Genomic DNA, 24242 nt, shown 5'->3' on the forward strand with positions numbered 1-24242 from the left:
GGACAAGTGGTTCTGATAATGTGTGTGTGTGTGTATACAAATTTATTAATTAGCTTTTTGTATTTTCACTTTGCTTTGGTGTTACCACTTTGTTTCTTCCGTGTTATAATTTCTATTTGTGTATTACCCGGTGATTTGAAAATTGCCACTTTGATATTCATTTTATTCTACCATTTTGTGTTTTACTTTGCTTCTCGTTTTCCCACTTGTTTATGAGAGAGAAAACAACACTTTCATTCTGGAATCCCATATCAGTGACCAAATTTGGACACTCCCCCTGTGGAATCTTGGGAAAAAGGAAGAACATTCATTGGCCATTAACTGAACATTTACACCCACCCTATCACAGTCCTTATCCTCCATACCTTCCCAATGCAGCAATGACATTTTTAAAAAATTAACTAACAAACTTTAGCTGCGCTACATTAATGGACAGGCATTGGGAGAGACTAAAAATGCCTTCATAATGTAGGCTAATTATGTTCATTGCACTTGGAAGGCACTAATTTGCTTTTTACATGACACTCTTTGTCCTCAGTCGCATACTGCCATGTCATAGCCTACTAATGTAGGTCTAATGCAAAAATTTCTATAAATAAATATTCAGCTGTGTCCATGTTTTGAAGTGTTCAGCTTGCAAGAGCACGTACCTAAGAGTAAGATCACACAAGCAAGAATAGCTATCAAAGCTCCCATGCTTATTCCAATAGGCAAAACAAAGGCTTCAACATTGCAGGACTGCACAGCGCCGTCATTGCTGCAACCACACACCCGAATGGTGAGTGTGTTGGTGCTGCTCAATGGAGGGTTTCCATTGTCACTGATGACGATGGGCAGAAAGTACATCTCCTGCTTCTGCCGTCGAAAGGCGTCATGCTTAGCTACAACGCTGATGGAGTTGTCTGGATAAAGAGACAAAAGGGAACTCACATATATGCAGAAACTCCAAGACTAGGTTAATTCTTTATAAATTCTCAGAGCTAAATATTTAAAATAGTCTTTAGCATGTATTTATGTAGCCACATCAATACAGTCATTTTACAACTATTGCATACATAAGTCACACTCTTACAAAACAGTCTGTGTGAATTTCTTTGGACCTGTGTAAACCAACAGTGCAGTTTTATTTGGTTTTCCTTTGTTGTGACAACACATTATTTATAGAAGTAAAATTCTGCATATTAAGGATTTTATATTTCAGTGATAAGTAGTTTTGACCATTACTTATTTAGCAGACACTATCTCCAAAGCAACTTCCAATGGATTCTATGTCGTGTTATCAGCCCACACACCTTATTCACCAAGGTGACTTACACTGGGTCACTCATCCATACATCAGTGGAACACACTCTCTGTCACTCACACCACTATGGGTAAACCTGAACAGCATGTCTGTGGACTGTGGGAGGAAACCAGAGCACCCAGAGGAAGGCATGCAGAAGTAAGGAAAACATGCAAACCTCCACAACAGACTGAACAGGATCAAACCCACATCCTCTTACACCATGCAGGCAGTGTGAGACAGTAGCACTACTCACTGCACCAGTAGGCCACCCATAATGTAACAGTAATAACAATAAATTTAATATTGCCAAGTGCCAGCCACTAGATAATTATAGTGCCGTTAGATTATTTGTAGGGAAATTATGGATACTTCTTAAAAATTTTGAAATTAATATTAAATTAACTGATGATTATTGATTGATTGATTCATTCATTCATTCATTCATTCCTTCATTCATGGATTTCTATTAAAGTATTAAAATAATGATTGATGCAGGTGTTGCTTTTTTTTATCAATTGTGTATCTGAAATTTAGTGATTCAGAGAAACACCACTCCCTCAAGTGCCACTAGCTCTCTGTAGCATCTATAATAAAGTCCAATGTTGCATTGTGCAGCTTTCCATTCTCATGCATTAAAACTTTACACGTGGTCCTATACAGTCATAAACACGGGAATGAATTTGGAGACACATTTCTAGTGCTTTTTCATACACCTGCAGAGAAATGTACATTGATATTGTATGTGAGATGAAAAGCACAAAAACAAATGGCTGAAGGTCGTGTGGCCAAAAGACTCTAAAGCTGCAAATAAGTGAAATCATACTTCAATCAAGTGGATAACTACAGACGGATAATTTTAATACATATATGATAAGTAGATGTGGAAAATAGCTGCTATGCCGCCCCACCGCACGCCTAATTTTTATGGCCCATTAGTTTCTATTAGAATAAGCAAACTTATTGATGTGTGTGACAAAGGGGAGTACTGCAGAACGGTGGCAAAAACAGGGGAAAAAAAATCTTTGATATGCACACATTTTTTCATAACACAATGCTCATGAAAATATGGCATTATTAACATTAAGCAAAGGCTGAAAGATCCTGAGAAAAAAATTAAATATAAAAAGACCCCCTCAGCCAACCTAATAAGGGCCTAATAACTTAATGCATTATTAGGATAGGAGAAAAATGCAAAGTGAAAGTTCAGAAACCTTCTAGAGCTAGTTGTAAGTTCTAGAAGCAAATGAACATTCAGTCTGACTTTTCAAACCACTAACATATCCATCCAGTTGTTTTATATGAGCCAGAAGGTTCATTTTGGGATAGTTTTTGGAGTTCAGCTGCTTGAAAAGGAAAAAGAAGAAGAAGAAGAAGAAAGAAAGAAGAGAAGAAGAAAGAAGAAGAAGAAGAAGAAAGAAGAAATCAGACAAATCAATTCAAGGTTAAATTTTTGTTCAAGAGTACCACAGCTAGAGCTCGGGATCAAACCAATGTCCTTTGAATCCAAAGGCAGCGGTTCCAACCACTGCATTACCTGCTGTCCCACTAATACAGCAAAGAATGTGATATAAGACTTTACTGCTGGGGAATGGTAGGCCACCATATTTTTCCCCAATCAGCTTCACAAATATGCAAAATACATGGGGAACTCACAGTGGGCTGAACCTCCTGATTAAGGAGCGTTTAAAACTCTGTCTCTCTTAATTAAGTTAACTGCCGCTCACATACAGTGCTCCATGGGTAATGGTTACAAGATATACAATTGCAATAAGATGGTACTGCCCCCCCACCTGAGTCATTACAAGGGAATCTGTGTTGTGCTTCTACCTTGCAATCAAAGACTACAACAGTGGAAATAAGTCAGTAAGCCGCTCTTTTCAATCAATTCGTATCATCAAAAAATCAATAGCTTGCATACTTACTGTATTATTTCTCTAACTTTCACAAGATTAGTTGATGCAATCTACCCATTAGTATTCCCAGCATGCTCATCATCTTCAATTATGGATCTAGATACATTACAGGAAATAGCTGATATTGTAATCCGCTCTCTGACCATGACATTCTGAGGGTTTGGCAGCATGAAGCTACCTTGTGAAATGATGATTACATAGGTTGCTTTGATCTCAAAGCACTTCACACGATGGAGAACAGCCCTCTGAATAGTGATATTAGCAGGAATGGAAAGTTGAACGTGGGTAGCTGTATACACACCCATTCCTAACTCACAAACATTCAAATTATGGGTTTCCATTTCTGCTAGACCATTGAATTTATACCTTCAGATATTATTAATTAGAATATTATCATATATGCAAACATTTCCATTCAAATATGACAGAAATTTTAGTGAACATTTTTGGCCAGCACCCCATTTTGATTTGGCCCTCAGCAGTCCAGTGTTTATATCCCAGTGGGAACAAATGCTCTAGCTCTCTCAAGAAGTTCTTTGTGCTGTTTATTGCAATTATTTACTGCAAAAAATCAAACAAATTTGAATGGTTAACTAAGCTAATCAACTTCTTGCCTTTCTGTTTTCTTTAATTAGCTAACTTGTAACTAGATTATTTATTATGTTTAGGATTAATTAATTAGGATTACTTGGGTACTGCCTGAAATGAGTATGAATTTTCTCCAGAAGAAAAAATGGTTTTTGACATTTTAGTGTTACAAATTTTCACAAAATGAACGAATTTCGAGGAATGAAGTACATTTGTAAACCAAAGTATTGTGGGAAGCATGCTTAAGCCTTAGGTATGCAAACACTGGAATACCATTGTAGCTGTGCAGTTTCTTATTCCCGTACACTCCTATCCACTCATATCCAGCAATATTTACTTCTGTAAATTTTTAATGAAAGTGTTTTGGTTTCTGAATGATGACTCCAAACTTCCAGATCTTCCTCAGAAATGCTTTGTTGTTCTTTGACTTCTAGGAAAAAATCTAGGGGATTAACTTCTCGTTCCCAATAAATCAGGTGGTGTTTCATTCCAAACACAGCCAGCAGCTTATATTCTGCAGAAGGGGGAGCCAGATGAAGATTCTTTACTGAGAGTCTTTTGAAAATATTATGAAACATGAAGCTGTGGACTGAGTCTCACCAAGCGCAATAGAGGACAAAGAAATCCACTTAGCCTCCTCATCATGGTATTTAGTGCGACATGTTTAGTGCCATCTGCTGCATTATAGCAGCCTTAGAAGATGCTTTACTGTACACAGAGTGCAAGGAACAGGCTCATTTTCTTCCGAATGATATATGTGGTATGAATTTCTGATACTGTCGGCTGTAAGAGAACTTGTTCACAAAGCACCTCTATTAGTCTACAGAAAATAGAAGTAATTTTACCTATGTTGTTTTTTTATTGTGAAATTTGGATTGTTTGACATTTTCTGGCACCAGGCTGTAGATGAAAAAATGTCCATTTCGCTGGTCATCCTTGTCAATGGCGCTGACAGTCTGAATCACCTGAGGAGAAACACAGCACAATGGCAACTCAAAAAAGGAATAAGCATGCACTACTTTGTTCTGCTCTTCATATGAAGCTAAGTTGTATTTACACTTATTAGTATATTATTCCCTAAGTATTTGATTTTAATTTCATAGTAGATGCAAATCAAATGATGGTGGATTGGATGCACTCGCCTGGCCTGGTTTCCCATTTTCACAGAGGAAAGCCTCATTGTCACTGGAAAACTCTGGTGCGTTGTCATTTATATCTAACACCTTAATTGCGACGACAGCCCGAGAGATCTGACTGTGGTTTCCTGACACAAAGACACAGGGGAACAAATTAGCAAAGTGTTTGTTTGTTAATACAAATTAGGCTATTGTTTGTTTAACATACAAAAAAAGGTAAATTTCTTACCATCTTCACTCAAAACCAGTTACACAATGTGTCGCGACTGAGAAGCAGTAACAGTTTATTATTATTATTATTATTATTATTATTATTATTATTATTATTCGTGTTCTTTAAAGAAACCATTAATTTTTATAATGAATGATGTTTTCATTTTATGCCTTAAAATAAGGACAGAGTGACGATGAGCTCAAATCTTTGCCAGAAAGTATGAAAAAAGAAAGACCTGGGAATACTAAGACTTGGCAATAGACATGAAATCTAAAATCCATTAATTTTATAATGATTACTTTTTTTTATTTTTGAAATTTATTTGCGACTTCATGTGGTTTTGTTCGACACAGAAGTAACACAGTGGATCCATTTAACATCTTCCTGTTTTAATTTCTTATGACAATATGTTGCTTGATTTACATTGGAAACCATTAATGAAATGTCTTACATTTGAGCAACATTAATACAGTACAAAAAGTTGAGGTAGACAATTTCAAGCTTTATAAGCTAAGTATGTCCTACTGATATAGAAGTACAAATGAATTCAGTTTTGCACCTTATTCATTTTTCTTTAATATGCTCCAAAGACTTTCTTCTTTCTATCCATTTAGTTTGCTCATTCCTAAAAGTTGTTTTATCTCCTTTGAACACGAGCAAAATTGTGCTGAGTTCTGGTGTGGCTGTTTGTTGCAAATATCTCTTTGCACTTCAGTTGTACAAATTACTGTTCAGCTCAGTCACCAGTAAAAGGATAAATGAGTTTTTGGTCTTATGGATCCAAACAGCAATTATGTCTAAAATCAGAAGCATCTGGGAGAAGAGTTGTAGAATTGAGGAGGGGGGGAAAAACTCAACAAAAACTGGGGTGTTGTTATGGATTTTAAAACCAATATAAGAACTAGAGAAAACTTATTTCACCTCTAATAATGAATTAAAATGGGAATACATTTTTATAAGGGCAATGTTCAGAAGCTGCATTTGGATCAAATGTTTTTAACTGCAGTTAGATGTAGGAGGGGATAAAAAGAACAAATAGATATACTGTAGGAGAGCAGCAGGAGAGCATAAATAAAGGCTTACATTTACATTTTTACATTTATTAATTTAGCAAGCACTTTTCTCCAAAGCAATATCTACATGTCATAGAAATAGAACACAGTACAATTTGTTCACTACATTAGGAGAAAGAGAGACACAGTTGCAGACGTGTGATTCTTAAGTACAGTTCGTTTGTGTCTTTCCACCATATGCACCAACGGTCATCACGCAAGTAGCTACATAAAACCAGAATATCGATGATTCCTGATCACATTCCTAGTAGTTTTTTTTTTTTTTGACATACATATAAACATTTACATTAGAAGAGTAGCTGCGTAAGGGTTTATCTTAAAGTTATAGTGCACGAACTTTTATACCTTGCATGAACTTAAGACATCATGGGTGAAGTCAGTCTGGAAAAGGTGAGTTTTAAGACCCTTTTTAGAGCTTAATCTATAATTATAAGTAAACAAAAATGGATATAGTTAAAATAGAATATACTTACTGACTTCTGTAGCTGTCACTGTGATGTTGTGCCACATGTCTGTCTCCCTGTCAAGTGGTTTGGCCAGAGTTATCTTTCCATCATCAACATTGATATTGAACTGCCTTTCAAGGTCTGTATGGCGATCAATGAAGTACCTGGTAGAGAATAATCATCCTTAGTGGAACAAACAAATTGTCAATCTGGCATGTAATACACAGTTTTTTAACCAAAAATTCCATGAATAACCATCTAAATGCACCTAATTCATGTTCTCCCTGCAGCGTAAAGTATGTGCTAAAACTTTAAACTACAGTAATCAGTCACCTTATGGTCTATGAAATGAGCTAGAATTGAAAACTAGCCTTTTAGGATAATTTCTATATCTTGGTGTTTGGTAAAATGAATGAAAAAATAATTGAATGAAATCTTATTAATTCCACAGGAAAATTCCAATTGGTTGCTACAGTATATAATAAACAACATACATACCCATATATGACACATACATACATACACATACACATGCATGCACACATGCATACATACATACATACATACATACATACATTCATACATACATACAGTGATGAAATAAAGATGAATGAGTAGATAAGTAAATAAATAAGAAAGAATATTCATACACAAGAAAGAGCAGGGTGAAATGAGGACATGTCCCTATAAGCATGTTCTTTTCAATGAACGCCTTTTAAAAGAAAGAAGAAGATAGAACATAAATTACAGTAAAAATAACCCCATCCATTTCAACCCCTTTACATGAATGTGATCTGTCCTAGTGAGGTCACCTAGACATGAGCCTTCTTTTTCAGGCTCTAGCTACCAGAAACCAATGAATTGATGTCTCATTGCTGTAATAAACTGAGAATGAAAATTAGGGGACATAGAGCAACACAGAGTAATGGAAATCAGAGAGGGGCTGAAAACTGAGAAAGGCCTTCTTGGGGGAGATACACACACACACACACACACACACACACACACACACACACACACACACACACACACACACACACACACACACACCATTTTCCAGACGGCACACAGACAGCAGAAACCACCGGGGAGCATGTTCCAGGAGAGTGAGAACATTTGATTCTGCCGTGACAGGTTGACAGTACACCGTGCGATAAACCCCAGAAATTTCTGCGAGAAATAAAACCCTTTTGAACATTAAAAAGGAGCTATGTAGCTGAACAAAAAGTTAATTAAATATTCCCTGGGGGTGATCGTAAGCAAATTTGTAAATTAGCTTTTTTTCTCATATTTATCATCACTGACATAATAGTTTTAATAGTGATTTTAACACTTTTCTTCTTCACTCCATTGACAGCTGTAAAGCTGGTTTTATCTCAGTTGTAGTTTAATGACGATTAACTTGGAATAACCATTTAAAATATATTACAGGCAACAGTCAAAGGTTTATGACATGTTCCATCAATATATTGGTCTTACACATATTGTGGCATGCAGCACTGTGGGTTTGGATGGGCAAAGGATACACAGACAGTGTTCATGACAAACATTTATCAGAACACTAGCACACAGGAAAATGGTGCTCTTGGACTGAAGACCCCTTTTCTTTCAGGACCTGCACCTCAAGCAAACCTTTCCAACCTGCCTATCACCCATCAAGGTTTTCTCTCTCTTGCTGGCAAACACAGTCACCCCATTACATTACCTGTAAGACCCCCCAGTAGTTGAACACTTACATTTTTCCCATAATTCAGCTATTTACAGTAAACACAGGTCCTGCTCAAACTCTCGGTAACATGCACCATTACAATATATATCTTGTGTTCAGGTTTATATTATTTACATATTATATACATTTTATGTGTGTGTGTGTGTGTGTGTGTGTGTGTGTGTATCTTGTGTTCAGATTTGTCATTGTTTTCCTAAAAGATTTACTTATCACATAAAGCCTATACATCATGCCATTGTGTGATCATTGAGTTAAAAATACAGAGAAACATTTCCTTGGGTATTGTACCTTAAGAACTTTATTCAAAGTTACAACAGCAGTGTCCCTTCTGGGATATGAACTTGCTATTGACTGGTCTAGTTTTGGAGCTGCTGCTCCACACAGTAATAAATAATAAATGTAAAGGTCTTGCCATTGAATGGGATTTTTGCTGAAGCCTTTCCGTGCAGTACAGAGAAATTGCTTTTCCTTTCCTCTGTATCTCTTTTGGAATTAAGCATAATCCTGTTTAATAACAATTGATAGAACTGATTAAAGCTTTGTCTAGGAGTATTTCATAAAAGTTTAGTTATTTGCATTTACTTTTCAAAATGATACACAAACTGATGGTAAATCTCACCATAAAGTAAATAAGTAAGTAAATAAATTTCTGGGGGAAATGATGGAGTGACCATCATCTCACCACAAAGTAAATAAGTAAGTAAATAAATCAGCAGATGTAAAACAGAAAGTAGGCAGCTGAACAGAATGAAAGGTTGATATTCTGTTGATTTTCTATGCAATGTGCTTCTCACACACTGGCCTGTGTGTTGCTGGACCTCCCAACAGGGTGCCAGCTACCCTGACCTCTACTCCACCTTGGGAGATCACAAGGAATCCCATGTCTTCTCCTCAAAGGCTTTTAAATTAAAATTTTTGTCTTGGTGTCTGTCTTCTTCTGAATTATAATGTATGAAATATGTCAGCCAGGCAACCCTTCCACTCTACCCACCCCACTTGTCCTGTGTGGACTCAGAAAGGTCCAGCCTGACTGATCTCACATGGTATAGTTTATAATCCAAGCAAAACTGAGCTCTGTTGGAGGTGAGGGGGAAAAGATACGTTTTGAATCCATTTTACAGGAAATAATTATTGCGGCATTTACAATATGTTATTACAAGTGAATGCATTTTGATGCCCTGGAAAGTGATGGCCAACACCACTCCATCCACAGTGCAAGAGGTGTATATCTGAATGGAAAAGGACAACATGATCATTCATTTATTCATTAACTGTACAAAATAAAACAGAGCAGCAGCATAGGAACAATGATCCATTTCAGAGAGACAACTTAAAATGCTTTTGGGAAGAGGGAGGTAGGTTCATAACAAAAGTGCCACAAATGAAAAACAGCAACAGGGGAAGCTCCCGTATCATTGGCATCATAAAGTGATTTCCCCAGTTTACCCTTGCCCCTTTATTGGAAAAGTTGTTGGGCAAAATGACTCACGATTATCAGGAAGTCGACGGGAAATCAGGGGTGGTTTCGCCTGGTGGGCACTGAATGAAATAGGGGTGGCAAACCGAAAGAGTGGCTCTGTTAGCTGAGTAATTGCATTACTGTTATCTCGCTAATGAGAGTAAGCTAAATAAAGGGTGGCAGGTCTTTTTTGTACGAGTCAGGAGACACATTAGTTGTTCAAAACCTATACATACAGCAGATATCATTGGTGCACAGCACATGGTATACCACAAATGTTCTTTTTGGAACTAGATATATGTATTTTTATAAGAAAAATGTGATGTGGGTCTAGTTTGTTCAATTTAAACAAACAAGCAAACCAACAAAAAAATAAATCTGCATTGGTTTAATTTGTTTTAAAACCTTGGGGCTGTTAATGTCACCTAATTGAGGCAGTAATAGATGTAGCTTATCATGAAAGAACACTGCATTCTATAGTGCAACAATTTATTTGTATTGACAAGCTGCAGAGAAATGAAAGAAAATGTCAGCCTATATCAGGGCTGTTAACCTTAAAGCTGTGTTCTAAAATGAAGTACAACACTTTTATAGTTGCAGGACACCATCATTTAATTCAGCAGATATGGTCTGTGTATAAATACTTCATTCTGAAAGTTCATAATTTTTTTTTCTTTCCAGTGACATTTTGGAAAGAAAGAAAGAAAGAATCCAACTTTTTCTTGGTAAATTAAGATTTCTTCCTCTAAATTATTATTAGTAGTAGTAGTAATATTATTTTATCGGTGGTATTGTTGTTAAGAGGGGCGCAGTGGGTTGGACCGGGTCCTGCTCTCCAGTAGGTCTGGGGTTCGAGTCCCCCTTGGGGTGCCTTGCAGCGGACTGGCGTCCCGTCCTGGGTGTGTCCCCTCCCCCTCCGGCCTTACGCCCTGTGTTGCCAGGTAGGCTCCGGTTCCCCGCAACCCCATATGGAATAAGTGGTTCTGAAAATGTGTGTGTGTGTATTGTTGTTATTTATCTTGAGGAAAATGCATTAGTTTAAAGGAAAATGCATGAGATTAATTAGATTAGATTAAATTAAATGCATTAATTTCTATTGTACAGGCAGGCCCCAGATTACAAACAAGTTCTGTTCCTAAGTCTGTCTTTAAGTCAGATTTGTACGTAAGTCGTATTTTTGCTGAGATGTACGTCACTTTGGAAAAAAGCGTCTGCTAAATGAATAAAGGTAAATAAGTCGGAACAGTCAGGTATGGTGGGCATCTAACACGAGTTAGTCAAATGTTTGTCTTAGTATATAGCGTATCGTGTACCGTCCTATGCATAAAAAACATTAAAGAAACACTTGCAGATACACTAAAATTTCTTTAATATAGAGAATACTGTGGCGCGCAACGCCTTGGGTTTGAATGGGGCGAAGAGGGATGCACAGACAGCGTTCATCCCAAACGTTTATTTGAACACCGGCACACAGGGAAATAATGCTCTCAGGCCGAGGACCCCGTTACCTCCAGGACCTGCGCTTCTAGCCAACCTTCCCAGCCTGCTTAGCACCCTCAGACTCTCACTCAACACACTCCCAAACACAGCCACCCCATCATTTCCCCCAGAAGTGCCCCCAGTGGTTGTACACCTACATATCACATTTTTCCCCATTGTGCAACTATTTACACCAAACACATTTTCCCGCCTAAACACCGTAACGTGAGACTTTACATAGCCCTCCGTCAAAAAGAATAGCAGCTTCCCCGCTGCTGCCTGCCCCACAAATTTCCCAGTGTCCAGATCTGTCCCAGCTCCGTGGTCAGTGGCGAGCACTCCTCTTGTGTCTCGGGTTGTCTCGCCGCACCTCTTGCTGCTCGGCCATCTTTCAGTGGAGGACCCAGGCAGGCCTCCCTGCTTGCCGCTCTCGCCATAGTCCCCTCATCGCATGCCGAGTCCACCGCGACGCTCAGGAGACTGGCTCCCTCTTGTTGCGCAGCCCTCCTGCATTCACAGCGATTGCTCCGCCGCTCTGCGCTAACCTTGGAAAGCTCACTGGGGCGCCAGGCAGGCTGGGCACTTTCTTCATGAAAGTGGAGAAATCACATTGGCAGGTTCACTCACCTCGACCACAGAGTATTGTCTGTCTACAGACGAGGTACGCTGCTCCATGACGTCCAGCATGTTATCCGACCTCCCTGAGAAAGTGTAGCTCTGTGCGGGGCGACTTTGTCCAGCACTCGTGTTCACCGGCGGTCCGCTGCTTCTTCCTGCCGCTCCCACCGTGAGCACAGGGTGACCCGACTCAACCTGCTCGCCCCTCTCTAACGGCACCTTGCAACTCTTCTCCGCCACGGTGTGCACTTCCCCGGGGTCCCCTTGGACACCCACGCTCCACAACAGCTCCCCTGCCTCAACCTCCACAGTCGCAGGCTTTTCTTCCGCCGGATGCTATTCATTTGTCCCGCTGGCTTCTGTCCTCGCACCATTTTCCCTTCCTTCGTCTTTGGTGTTCAGTTGCTTTCAAATCCAGCTTCTCATTATCCTGCCCTATCCCACTTCTAACACCATGCCCTTGGTCCTAGGACCCCATTTCCTCCTGGACCTGCTCTTCTAGCCAGCTTTCCCACCCTTCTTAGGACCCCCAGGCTCTCTCTCAACACACTCCCAAACACGGTCACCCCTTCATTTCCCCTAAAAGTGCCCCCAGTGGTTGTACACCTACATTTGACATTTTTCCCCATAATGCAACTATTGACACGAAACACATCTTCCCACCTAAACAACGTAACGCGGGTCAGTACAGTAGAGTAATAATAATAATAATAATAATAATAATAATAATAATAATAACAAATGTTACTACAGTATTTGTAATACAGAGAGAGGAGGAGAGAGTGTGTGTGCGCGCGCGTGTGTGTGTGTATAAAAAACATTAAAGAAACTTAAATGTTCACTTTTCCATTGTTTGTTGGCATTTCAACTTTTTCCGATCACTTTATTTTTTCCACTTTAATATCAATGGTGATTGTTTTCCTTTTCTTTGATGCGTCATCATCACTTGCACTGGATTTACACTTTGGTGCCATGGTTGCAGGAGTAAAATCAAACAAATTAAAGCCAAATAGAATAACAGACATGAGACACTGTTAACAGCAACATGGTCTGTGTCATACTGAGAGGGCAGGAGACTGAGGTAGCTGTGTGGACCCAATCATGGGATTTTTATTGTCGGTACACAAGGGAGCAGGTGAGATTCGTGGTCGGGGACAGGCGTGGGTCGGGCAATGGGCAAACACAGGTCTTGGGGAGAATCCGATGTCCTGCTCGAGGAGGTGTTGCAACTGTCAGGAGCCCAGACATCAGGAGCGGAATGAGGGATTGAGGAGAATGAGGGACTTGGAAGGACGGGTAGGTAGTCGATGGTTCACTCGAAAGTGCTGGAAAGACGGGTTTCTGAAATGAGATTCTACAGCCATGGACCTTCGGGGCAAAGTCGTGGGCGTGACAGTCCGACTGAAAAAACTAAGCCTTTGTCCTACCTTCGGCTCACGAGCCAACAAACCGCTGTAGACACATAATGTTTCGATGCTCATTTCAAAGTAGCAGTAGTAGTTATTACGCATCTTTGTATGTACAGTAACTTGAATTTTTAATATAAGAGGCTTTACGGGGGGTTCTTAACTACAGGTTGTACGTTCATAACCCAGTGACTGCCTGAAAATGTAATTTCAACAAACCAACGCTAACAATCGCTTGTCCTGAACGGGGTCATGGCAAGCCAGGGTCAAGGCTGGGACACACACACACACACACACACAGGGCGGGATGCTGGTCTGTCACAGGGCACCCCAAGCAGCACTCGAACCTCAGACCCACCACATAGCGTGCACCAGCCAAACCTGCCGCGCCACAACGCCCCAGCTATGTAATTCCACACACACACACACACATTTTCAGAACCGCTTGTCCCATACGGGGTCGCGGGGAACCGGAGCCTACCCGGTAACACAGGGCGTAAGGCCGGAGGGGGAGGGGACACAACCAGGACAGGACGCCAGTCCGTCCTATGTAATTCCACTTGGAGGTAAATGAAATGTGTGTCAAACTCATTTTAGTCCACTTGTTGTATTTTCTTTAGCAAAATCTGTGATAGGATGATCTTTCAAACATTTACATGACATTTTTTATTTAGCAGACGCTTTTGTCCAAAGCGACATATATCTCAGCAAAAGTACAATTTATGCATTACATTAAGAGAAGGAGACATAGCTGCACACATGAAAGTCTACATTTTATGTCAAACATTTTAAAGTGTTCTTGTGGTCAAACATTTTAAAGTGTTCCTGCAGTTTTTACTTTGCTATAAAAATGTGATAATGATTACCACTTACTGCTACAGTGGCCCAGTATTTAGTGAAGACTTTAGTGACACGCTATGCAACAACGTTCCAACTCCTAGTCAACAAAACCTAAAAGTATTTTTTGATCACAATAAAAGACTCCAAAAAAATAAATATTGCATAGTTCCAATAAAAGCAAATTTGAAAAACCAGAAAGCTGAACTGGCCTGTAATAGGAAAATCCTTTAATTTCCTCTCTGCTCTGTGTACTACATAATCTAAAACCTGTTTAGTATTGTCTCTGAATCACAGCAAGTCACTGGAGAGTTCATGAAATGCCAGAGCGAACAGAAAAAAATTACCTGGTTAACCTTCACTGAAGGTGCTCTTGTGATATTTCTTTGCACAACTTGTATAATAAGGACGGAAGAAGAATCACTGAGACTATATTTTCATATGAATTCCTAAGTTCTGCGTTTAAAATCCATCCTTTAAATATGCAGAAATTGCTGATTATAAAAGCATTATATGTATAATTATATATAATTTAATATACATAATGCATACATTTTATTTCTATATACATTATTTTATATAAAATATAAAAAATATCACATATGTGATATTTTATATATTATATTTTATTTCTATATACATTATTTTCTCTGTGTGTGTGTGTGTGTGTGTGTGTGTGTGTGTGTGTGCGTTTCTATTTATGTTAATGTGTTTAGATTTTGTGCTTGGTTCTACCAGCACTACAAATACTGTTACAAAACAGGTGAATTCAGTAGTAGACATTAGTGTGTTCAGCAGCCTGACAGAGCATAATGTAAACCAGGAGCGGATCAAATGTTATTTCTCACCTGATCGGACTTGCAGCTGCATCTGGGTCCTGGGCAGATACTTGTCCGATGATTGTATTGACGTCAGTGTTTTCGTGCACCTGTAGCAGGTAGCTGGCCAGGGAGAAGACAGGCGGCTCGTCCGAGTCCTCCACCGTTACCCTCACCGTGGCCGTGTCCCTGAAGGGGCTGCCGCTGCTGAATTGTGGGTCAAACCCCACATTGGCTGCTTCAATTTTGAGGGTATAGGATTTTTTGCTCTCAAAGTCTAGAGGCTGTTAAGACAGTTGAAGAAATATTCATTTCACTAATGGCATGCATAATGGCAAATTCACTAAAAGACAAAAACAGTTATACATACAATCTGAACCACTTGTCCCATACCGGGTCACAGGGAGCCAGAGCCTAACCCAGCAACACAGGGCATAAGGCTGGAGGAGGAGGGGACACAGCCAGGACGGGACGCCAGTCCGTTGCAAGGCACCCCAAGCAGGACTTGAACCCCAGACCCACTGGAGAGCGGGACCAGGTCCAACCCACTGCGCCACTGCGCCACCGCACCCCCCTCATATATATATATATACAATATTAACATTACGAGGGGGTGCGGTGGCACAGTGGGTTGGACCAGGTCCTACTCTCCAGTGGGTCTGGGGTTCAAGTCCCTCTTGGGGTGCCTTGCGGCGGACTGGCGTCCAGTCCTGGGTGTGTCCCCTCCCCCTCCAGCCCTACGCCCTGCGTTACCGGGTAGGCTCCGGTTCCCCGCGACCCCGTCTGGGACAAGCAGTTCTGAAAATGTGTGTGTGTGTGTCTGTGTGTGTGTCTGTGTGTGTGTGTGTGTATACAATATTAACAAAATACTGAAATACACATTCAATAGTTATGACTAATTTTCTTTACAGCACTGGGTTTTGGTTTAACTGTGCACGGGTATCAGTCAGACAGAGGATGCTGTTCTCACAACTGTGTATCTGCACGTTTTTTCAGCACGTTAACGTGCTAGTGTGCAGAACCTGCCATGATGAACTTAAATTGTGTAACGACTCAGTGACTAGACCTTCCTGTGGCCATCTGTGACCACTCATGCTGTAGTTTCTGTCATCTCAGAGCTCCTGTAATACCAGACTAATGGGATCAAGTCAATTCGATATTGTGTTCTAGGAGAATCAGACCTGGACCTCAATTGAAGAAAGAAGGGGGCTTAAGGTTCTGCCAGGTAATAAGCAAAGATGATGAAAAATCAACTCGAGTTGTGTGTTGGGGAAGCAAGGAAGGATAGATAGATAGATAGATAGATAGATAGATAGATAGATAGATTCCTTACAGCAGGAGTTTGGAATGGAGTTGGATATTACAGAACATTTTGATAACTCACATGCAATCTTGTCAATAAGCCCAGCCCATTTTGTATTATTTGTTTAAACAGGGGGTTGCAGATGGCATTTCTAACTGCTGTGTTCAAATAGTTGAGTTTTTCACCTCATTTGGCATTTCTGTCAAGCAGATATTTGCTAAAATTTATTTACAAAATCCTGTAGGATTCCAGCTCTCGAGAACTGGAGTTGTTCACCTCTGCTTTAAATCCATCTGATCTCATTCTCTGTAAAAAAGTGAAATTATAATAATACCTTCCTTGCTGCTTTTATTCTTTTTCACTTTTAGATAATAGAGTGTGTGTTCTTATTTTCATATCGCCTGTTTTCAGCCAGAGGGTTCTCCTTTTCAGTCTCTCTGCACTAAATGACACTTTGAACAACCATTTTTTTCCCCCTCCCAGGTACAGCCATACATTTTAAAAGAGGTCCTCATTATCCCCATTTTGTCTAATTAGCATGTATGACATGCCTCCGCTCCTCTCAGTCACCTACACTGGGAGCGGAGTGTAGTGCCACTGTTTCATAACACGCTACTGGGAACACGTTCAACATTAAGGGCCCTTGACCTGCCGCAGTCAAGAGGATCTGCAATTTGGCTTTAGAATCGTGCCCGGCTGAGGTCCATGCCACTGCGTAGGCAGCAGGCTGCTGGAGGGAGGGAGGGAGGGAGGGAGGAAGGGAGGTTTGCTTTAATGTTCAATTCCTCCTGCAGCTGCCAGGTTCCGTCAAGTTGGTACACGTGCTCTGCGTCATGTGGAAATTCAGCACTGGGTCAACATGTACATGGAAAGCATGCCTACGAACATCAAAGATCGACGCCAGCGAGCAAGACGACAAGAAGCATACGTATTCGCAGGCAGTAGAGAGGTCTGAGTGATTGAAGATAAAAGAGTTTATACGAAGAAAATATATTAATAAAAAATACTGACTCTGTGCTTCTGGAGCCTCCTTTAGATCAATGTGTTTAACCTTGCAGACATGAATCATTAATAATTTATTACCAATGCCTGATAGTTTACAGATGTTCTTTCAGACAATGGCATATGAGAATGTGTCGAATGACTACGAAGTTGTGCATTCAGTGATACATAAAAAGTTTAAGACATTTTTTTAGTGTTCTGCAGTTACACTGTGTGACCTGCCATCTCCTCAGTAAATCAGGAGGCTGATTACAAGCTAGCTTTAAGGCCAGAACTTAAACTAAAAATGCTGTTTGTACACACTGTATAGAATGAATATTTTTCAGATTCAAAGACAAGAAATGACCAAGAAAACCTTTTGAATTGTTCTTTTGCTATGTTTTAGAATGTTTTCAGACTGGTAACCACTAGAGTGGGCATCATAAGCCCATTAATAAGCTAAAGAATGTTAACTGACCATGCCAAATTGTATTTTTTTTTTTTTTTGGTACTAAAATCTGAGTTCTCTAAAGCGGGCTTGTATAAAATATATATAATTTTTTGAAATTTGCATACACACACACACACACACACACATTTTCTGAACCACTTGTCCCAGACAGGGTCACGGGGAACCGGAGCCTAACCCAGCAACACAGGGCATAAGGCCGGAGGGGGAGGGGACACACCCAGGACGGGACGCCAGTCTGTCGCAAGGCGCCCCAAGCGGGACTTGAACCCCAGACCCACTGGAGAGCAGGACCCGGTCCAACCCACTGCGCCACCGCGCCCCCTCCTACATTAAAATCTTCCATTAAAATATTTTAAAAAAATCTTTAAAATCTTTAAAAAAAGAATCATAAGTGATTAGGAATCTAAATCATCTGGACTCACACATGTGCCTAATCAATGACTATCCTGATGACTTGTTAGATACTTTCCCTTAACTGAGGACATACTAATTCATGCTGGTTTTTGGAACAAATTTGTAATTATTCTAGTACTAAAACTGGGTAACTTATTTTAAAGCAATCTGAAAGTCAGCATTATGTTTAACATTTTTTCTCACATTTTTACAGGTCCTCTTTAAGTCAGCTGAACAATGAATTTTAATTAGCCCACCTGAATATTTATATAGTTTGAGAAAGATTTTGATTTCTTTAAAAGTTTTTCCTTTGTTCTTGGAGTTCTTTTCTCTGCATTTCCCCATGGATTTATACAACTTTTTTTTTTGTATTTTTGGTAAGTGGTATGGCATTGATGTTATTCTGGAAGGGAGTAAAAACTGGTTTAGCTCTAACAAAGTACTCAGGTGGTTGAATTTGGGTCAGATCAGTGGGAACTATGTTGCTTTCTTCAATAATTTCCCTTTTTATGCCTCCAAAAATATGTAAGCTTGATGGTTGTCACATCCTATGGATGGGTGATTAGAAAATCTATAAGGTCAAAAGCAGAAGGCAGAATGGTTAGAGCTTCTGCCTGCGAGCACAAAAGACGCAGGATTGAATCCCAGCTCCTGCTGTCATACCCTTGATCAGATGTTTTAATTTCACTGCAGTCCAACTAGTAGTTTAGACAGCCTGGTACTGCAGCACACCAGATGATCATTGGCTAAATACTCACCTTCTTCAGCAGGAGGATTCCCTCCTGTGTTTCAGGATCTGTGGTTATCTTAAAAATGTCCTTTTCATCTCCGTCGATGATGCTGTATGTTGATCTTGCATTTTCTCCAATATCCCTGTCATTGGCTTTCACTCTCCCTCCAGCTTTGCCCAGACCAAGATCCTCAGGAATAGAAAATTCATATATACCTGGCAGAAGGGAAGGGGAGAAACTGACATAGTAGGCACTGCATAACTTTTATCACGGAACGTGTTTTAAATAGGGAAAATTTAGGGAAAATTCATAAATTAAAGTCAATAAAATGTGCAATGCAAGTAATGTCTAGGGATAGAAGGACTACTTACAGTCTTAGAAAATCTATATTAGACAAAGGCTTTTATATATATCACATGGTAATATAACTTTTCCTATGATTTCAAATACACACTGAATATAAAAATCCGAGGCTTACTTTTTGAAAATTTTGGTGGGTTGTCGTTGACATCCGTGAGTGTAACTGTGACAGTCGCTGTCCCTGACAGACCTCCCATGTGACCTCCCATGTCCTTCGCCTGAATGACAACCAGGTATTCTTCTCTCATTTCTCGATCCATCCCGTGAAGTGCAATTTTAATAACAGCTGAAATCAAACAGTTACATGGTGGTATTTATGCAACAGTTTTTATATCTCACCCAGAATATGTCACATCAGTCGATTATAGTTATTTCAAAATAACTATAATCCAAAATAATCAAAACTGAAAATAGCATTCTGGCAGAACTGGATTAGAATGAAAATAATGCATCTCTTCTATAATTTGCCACTGTTTGGTCCTATCAGAAATCAGAAATGTTTGGATGGGTTCAATATAATGGGTTCCTATTGTATACCAGTTCCTATTCCTATTTGTCTTTTCCCTTCAAAAAAAAAAAAAAAAAAAACCCCACAAAATATTACCTTGATCTTCAGGATGGCATGTGCTGCTGCCAAATGAGCTTGTTTACTTGCTGGATTACTGTGACAGAGGAATGGTTTGTCTTCTGATTGGCTGCAAATGATGCCGTCTGTCTGGTGTAATGTTAAATATTGTGTGTGGAGTGAAGTTTATTGACTGTAGTGCCGCTGAGCTCGGTGTAGGGCTCACCAAGGGATGTGGATAATCCTCTCTGAATGCGGAAGCCTGCCAGTTTATAGAGTGAAGATAATAACCTATTTTATCAAGCAGGGTTTGTCATGGGGTAGATTACACAAAATTCTTGGAGACATTCACGGGAAGATAATTGTGAACATAGAAAAGTGAGTTACATCAAAATAAAACGTTTCATAGCTTCTTTTGCACTGTACCCTCACACCTCTGGTTTTGGCTAATAAACAAACAAACATATAAATAGATAAGTTAGATACTTAATTAATTCATTCATTCAGGTGAAATGAAATAAAAAAAAACAATATTTTAAAAAAGTATTGGTGCATTGGAGAAATGAAACACTGGGAAGTAGCATGACATGAAATGATGTCAGTTTCACAGTGCATAATCTTTTGCTGTCTGTGCTTTACTAAATTTTCTCTCAGTGACGCGAAAAGCAAGCAGGAGATTAAAGCAGAATTACGAGTAATTACTTTCACATTACCACGGAGGGGGAAATTTAGCTCAACAAACTTGAAGACCAAAAACTGAGTAAAAACCGTTCTCCCCATAACAACCTCCCAAATTTTCTATCCTTATTCTTGAAGATTCTCTGCTATTTATGTAAGACTGCAGTACGTAATATTATGAAAAGGAAAGAAAGACAAACATTAATTTCCTTTCCATTAACTACTCAGGGAACTGTTACATGATATTTTCTCATTAATCAAATGTTGACAATTTTCTACAGGATGCTGGAGGTGTTGAACGGGGTCTAACTTGTTTTCCTCAGTCCTTTTGTCTTTCGTTTGCAATTGCAAAAACATCTGCCTCACTTGAATGAGTTGTCTGGGGATATTCAATAATCAGGTGTACAAATGAGAGTTGTTTTGCTTTAATTTTCATGACATAGAATATGCTGAATATAGTACCATTACACCAGACATATACAGAATATATGTACAGTGTTAATATGTAATACCATTTATCTGGAAAAAAAAATGAAAATTAATATGAGTTTTTTTTTTTTTTTTTTTTTGAAGGCTAGGTAAAGGGAGATGAGCACAACCTCAGTGGAGACCGTGTAACTCTCCCAGTTACTCACCTGTGTTGGGGTCAATAGAGAAGTATGGTTGCCCTTCCAGTATACTGTACACCAGTTTCGCACTGTTCCCATATACTGGGTCATCTGCGTCTGTTGCTGTTACCTTGGTAACAGATCTACCTGCAAAGGACAGGGGGAAACAAACATCAAGTTAAAGTGAATGTCTGTGAGATATTGGGAGTGAAGAGGTGACCTGGAAGGTCAGACAGTCGTAGAAACCATACTTGGCCTCCCTGTGTGACTTTCTATTACTTAGAATTTTTCACTAGGTGATGTGTATTTTCAGCAAAAATCTGAGGGGTTGGCTGGGAGAATTGTTTATTTGGTTTGATTGCATATACAACTCTAGGTTTGTTCGAAAAAAATAAAATAAAATCAACATAATAAATAAACATATAAAAATAAATCTTTGGGCTGGAGACCATAACTGCAGTCATCCCATCTGGTGACATCTCATCTTTCCCAATCAGTCATGCATGCTGTGTAAGATACACCAATATACACACATTTATTATCAGGGAAGTAGATAGTTTCAAAAGATGATAATTTCAAAGCCCAATAATTTCTAAAGCTGACACTTTCTCCCGCTGATAACTTCCTTTTGCAGAGGATAAAATTATTTGGTGTTGATAAATAGTTTTTGTAACATGCATACTTTAAAGGAACCCACACCAACAAGGCTTGGAACTCGTCCCACTGATCCCACAAATGGTAAAATTTCTTATGTCACGACCTTACTGTAAGTGTGTATTGGTTTAGTGTTTCTCAAACGCAGCACTTTAAGGGCAGCATCTCCAAAACTGTTAATTTTCTGAGATGGATGCCGCTATGGAGAAAAGCGTCTGCTAAATGAATAAATGTAAAAGTAAACGTAAATGTAGTCATGCAGATGTATAAATGCGAAGTGCTTGTAGGGGTATGTCAGCAATACCCAAGGGTTCAGATTCATCAAACTGCAGTGTAATTATTGCACTTCAGCAATGCTAGTATCACCTTACTTCTGTTGTATGTTGAACTGCGGAGAAAGACGAACGTACTATTACCCTAATCCTAAAAAAACAGACATTCGCGGTTCGCTTACACAACACATTTTTCAGCCCAGTAATTCTTTTTCCAGTTATTGATATGAAGGAGTTCTTGTAATGCACTGGAGAGGTGAAGCACGCAGGCACGACTACTTATTCCACCCTGAGACTCAAAGAAAGAGCAGTGTCAGAGGAGATCGTAAAGATGAGTTTTCTTTTGTGGGTAAATAAGAGAAGGAGCCCTGGTCTTCAGCAAACACCAAGTAATGAGAGGGAAGGGCAACCAAGCAGAGCAAGCGATAGCAGCCCGCACTGTTACCAGCCATGGCGCATTAGAATGCCTCGCACGACCTTGTGGCTCGGGCTTTTTATACAATCATTGCACATGTCAGCGATGATCAACAGTTACGGCAGCGTCCTCTCCGCAACAACAATAAAGCCCCCAGCTGCCAGCATCCCCGATGAACAGTCAGCAAACACCAACATATTCTGACACCAATAACTGCTACAGCGGTGGAACTCAATCCTCCCTGACTGTTAGACCCTTGAGTGACCTTCACCGATGTGTGTAAGGAATACATATATCTGCAGGATGAATGCCAATAACATCCTTCATGCTGCATGGCTTGCTTTCCTGATGTCTGAGCAAGTGCGTGTATGTGTCGTTGCATACGCTGTGATTTATTTTCTGCCCCCAGTTAAGGTAATTTCTGTGAGGAAGTGCAAACACATTATTCTCTACCCATAAGTGGACTACTAACTGATCCAAGCCTCAGCTTTCTTTCTCAAAATAACACCAAGAGGCGTGAAATAGGTACAAGTGCAATGATTGTTTTGTGTGTGTGTGTGTGTGTGTGTGTGTGTGTGTGTGTGATCATGCTCTTTTTAAAGCTTAATAAAAAGGTCGTACACACAGAACATCAGCTCACCCTGATGAATAATGAATTTCAGCATCTTTCAGTGTAATTCCAGGAGGGGTATGTCAGTGCAATTCATTTCAGGGTTATTACAATGTTTATTTAAATGAATACACTTCATCCCCATGGTGTCTAGTTGAGGGATAACATTAGCATTGTTTATGCCACAATTAAAATCTGAGCAATGAAAACCCAGTATGAAAAACAGATTTCTGTCAATATACTGCAGTACCAGTATATCATACATGTGGATATTACTTGCTATTAAGCAAGTCAGAAAGAGTCATCATACTGTTTTACTGTTGAGACATTACAGTCTGTTTCCAGCTCTTTACTGCATACCTGGCACAAAACATTGCATATCTTACAGCCTTCCATAAAAGTAGCCTTTAAAGATAAAATCTATTTGTAATGTAAAATTCCACAATTGCAATATACACACACACACACACACACACACACACACACACACATTTTCAGAACCGCTTGTCCCATACAGGGTCGCGGGGAACTGGAGCCTACCCGGTAACACAGGGCGTAAGGCCGGAGGGGGAGGGGACACACCCAGGACGGGATGCCAGTCCATCGCAAGGCACCCCAAGCGGGACTTGAACCGCAGACTCACTGAAGAGTAGGACCTGGTCCAACCCACTGCGCCACTGCGCCCCCCAATTGCAATATATTTATGTGTTTATATGTATATTTAAAAAAAAAAGAACCATCTGTGTGGTTTCAGAAACAAAATGATATACAGTGCTCCTGAGGGGCACACAAGACCATATGTTTCTTTAAAATAACTGTAGGAATGATTGTTTCGGTTCTGGTTCTGACATGGTGGAATGACCTCCCTGTCTCACTCAGGACTGCTGAATCCCGCTTTACATTTAAGAAGGGTCTCAAAACTCATTTCTTTTTGATTCATACTTCTCCCTGACCTTGAAGTTCGTGATATTGAAGTTCTCAGTAAACAGTTAGTATGTTTTTTGTTTAATCACTAGAAAAAAAAAAAAAAAAAAAAAAAAAAACCTATACACAGCCGCTTGTCTAATATAGACTGGTTTCTATGGCAGTGTGTGACAAATGAACTGTACACAAGAATCATGTGTCTGTATCCAAATCTCTCCTTCTGTTGATGTTATGCACTCTAATTGTTATCTGAGATCTACATCGCTTTACAGAAA

General features: G+C 39.6%; 1 pseudogene; it reads right to left on the reverse strand.

The window, feature by feature from the left end:
* Positions 1–251: 251 nt before the first annotated feature.
* LOC114910942 (cadherin-8-like) overlaps positions 252–24242 on the reverse strand; it is a 61326-nt pseudogene continuing 37335 nt past the window's right edge.

Source organism: Scleropages formosus, chromosome 7 (genome assembly GCF_900964775.1).
Source record: "Scleropages formosus chromosome 7, fSclFor1.1, whole genome shotgun sequence".
NCBI lineage: Eukaryota > Metazoa > Chordata > Actinopteri > Osteoglossiformes > Osteoglossidae > Scleropages > Scleropages formosus.